The sequence below is a fragment of the Tarenaya hassleriana genome, unplaced genomic scaffold (assembly GCF_000463585.1).
Source record: "Tarenaya hassleriana unplaced genomic scaffold, ASM46358v1 Cleome317, whole genome shotgun sequence".
Classification (NCBI taxonomy): domain Eukaryota; kingdom Viridiplantae; phylum Streptophyta; class Magnoliopsida; order Brassicales; family Cleomaceae; genus Tarenaya; species Tarenaya hassleriana.
The window spans coordinates 25,543-28,764 of record NW_010966342.1 but is presented as its reverse complement, the minus strand read 5'-3'; positions in this window follow the sequence as shown (position 1 = coordinate 28,764).

Below are 3,222 nucleotides of genomic sequence, written 5' to 3'. Positions count from 1 at the left end.
TTCTGTGACAACCCAGAGTACCGTAGGAGGGCGGGGAGTGATCGCCGGTGCAGAAGCACGAACAAGGGATGGCTCCTGACGAGTTTCTGGATAGGGGGTACAGGGATGAATCGAACACACCAGAATGAGAGAGATCCGAGGGCTGTATAGGTATGGGACTATGCAGTCTAAGATAACATAAAAAGAATTATTTGAGCTACTCATAGCAACAAGGTGCACCTACCTTTTTGGTTGACTATCCCGAGAAAACTCCAAAGTTAAACGTGCTGACTGTGGAGCAATCTCAGGATGGGTGACCTAATGGAAAGTGTCTCGGTATGCGTGCGAGTGAGGACAAAACACGCTGGAAGCTCTCGTGTTACTGTGTGAGGGCAGTTTCGACAATTCGTAGCAGTCGCGGGTCATTACAGATGGTATCAGACGTACTCTCCCAGTATGGTGTGGTTCGAGGAGAACCATGCGGAAGCTGGTGGGCCTGTGACAACCAAGAGTACCGTAGGAGGGCGGGGAGTGATCAAAGAGGCACGGATAAGGGGCAGCTCCTGACGAGCTTCTGGGTAGGGGGTATAGGGATGAATCGAACACACCGGAATGAGAGAGATCCGAGGGCTGTATAGGTATGAGACTATGCAGCCTAAAATAACATAAAAAGAATTAGTTGGGCTACTCATAGCAACAAAGTGCACCTACCTTTTTGGTTGACTATCCCGAGAGAACTCCAAAGTTAAGTCTCCCAGTACGGTGTGGTTCGAGGAGAACCATGCGGAAGCTGGTGGGCCTGTGACAACCAAGAGTACCGTAGGAGGGCGGGGAGTGATCAAAGAGGCACGGATAAGGGGCAGCTCCTGACGAGCTTCTGGGTAGGGGGTATAGGGATGAATCGAACACACCGGAATGAGAGAGATCCGAGGGCTGTATAGGTATGAGACTATGCAGCCTAAAATAACATAAAAAGAATTAGTTGGGCTACTCATAGCAACAAAGTGCACCTACCTTTTTGGTTGACTATCCCGAGAGAACTCCAAAGTTAAGCGTGCTGACTGTGGAGCAATCTCAGGATGGGTGACCTACTGGAAAGTGTCTCGGTATGCGTGCGAGTAAGGACAAAACACACTGGAAGGTCCCGTGTTACTGTGTGAGGGCAGTTTTGACAATTCGTAGCGGTCGCGGGTCGTTACAGCTTCGGCTCGCATGTGCACCTAAATGGAACTGACTCGGTCCGACTCAAATACTGACTCGGTTCGAGTCAGAAGGTTGAGACACTCTGATTTGATCCGAAAACTGTTTGTTCGGCCAAATCCAAGTATTCCTTTCCGATACTTCACATGTAAGTACATCCCTAATGGTGTGTGACCCTATAGGCCCATTCGCAGTGGCAACAGCCTCGACAACTATTCCCGATCTACAAGTTATGGTTAGCCTCTAGCAAGACGTCATGACTACCCACGTTGAATTGAGTTAGAAGTGATCTAACCAAGGCAGTAACAGCTCGAGTTCTGATCCTTTGTCTCACGATATCATATGTTGAACAAGGGTATGGTTTGAGCCACCTTTCAAGTTCAACTGCTTTCTCGTCTTGGCAAATCGACTAATAAAATAGATGCAACTTCATCTATAGTGTGGCCACGTGTTTTTTATAGTCTGACTTCCACGAGAGGGCCCAACGATATCTCTCCTGTTAAGGAGGTGACAAGTCTCGTATTGCATGTCTACTATCTCCATATGATTCGTGAACGTATCTTATCAACGCCATTATAATCATCCGGTTAAAGACGATGTTTGACGCAGTCAAGACATGCCACTCCTCATATCAGATACTCTAGACATCTCATGTATGAGGATCCAAGAACGAACCGCTGTATGAGATTCAAGTCATGACTCTATCCATGGGACAATCTCATGCGGGTCATCCAGTCACTCGTTCACAACGAGTACCATGATTGTGATATGCATCCAATGCATCGATCACACCTCATGCTAGTCTTAATTCATCATTGATCCCACAATGATAACTGACCAAGGAGTTTAGAATCATTCTCTAATGATTCAAGGATACCGAAATATAACAAACATGCCAATCATATAATGGAAAGAGTAATGCATTCATAAACCAATGAATCAATACAAAGTCAAATGTCATATCACGGATCATCCTAGAGTATTACAACCAACAATCTCCCACTATGCTCTATGATCTATCCTACAAACATCTAATCCCCATACCCCTAACATGACCATCATGCTTCGACGAAGGGAGAGACTTCGTCAATGGGTCGGCAATATTATCATATGTCGACACTCTGCTTATCTTCACGTTTCCTCTGTCGATGATTTCTGTGATCAAGTGAAATCGCCTCAATATGTGTTTGTATCTCTGGTGTGACCTGGGTTCCTTAGCTTGCGCAATCGCATCATTGTTGTCACAATACAATTCAATGGGATCTGCAATGCTAGGAATGGCGCTCAGGTCTCCCACGAATTTCCTGATCCAAACAGCTTCCTTAGCTGCATTCGATGCTGCTATGTACTCGGCTTCTATAGTCGAATCTGCCATGGTTGGCTGTTTGGAACTCTTCCAACTGATAGCCCCACCATTCAGGCAGAAAACGTAACCTGACTTCGATCTGAAGTCATCTTTGCCGGTTTGGAAACTAGCATCGGTATAACCACTTATAGCGAGCTCGTCTTCCAATTCGCCATACACCAAGAACAAATCCTTAGTCCTTCTCAAGTACTTAAGGATGTTCTTGACCGCAATCCAGTGAGCCTCACCTGGTGTAGACTGAAATCTATTAGTCACGCTCAATGCATATGATACATCCGGACGAGTACACAACATAGCGTACATGATGGATCCAATTGCCGAGGCATATGGAATCCTACTCATGCACTCTTGCTCATTCTGTGTATTTGGACACTGAGTCTTTCTAAGAGTCACGTCATGCCCCATTGGCAAGGCACCTCTCTTGGAGTCTTGCATCTTGAATCGATTCAAGACCTTGTCAATGTATGTACTCTGACTTAGGCCAAGAAGCCTTCTCGATCTATCTCTATAGATCTTGATGCCTAGAATATAGGCGGGTTCTCCTAAATCTTTCATCGAAAAGACTGATCCTAGCTAAGATTTTACTCCTTGCAAAGTAGAAACATCATTTCCGATGAACAATATATCATCTACATAAAGCACAAGGAAGACCACTGCGCTCCCACTAACCTTCTTGT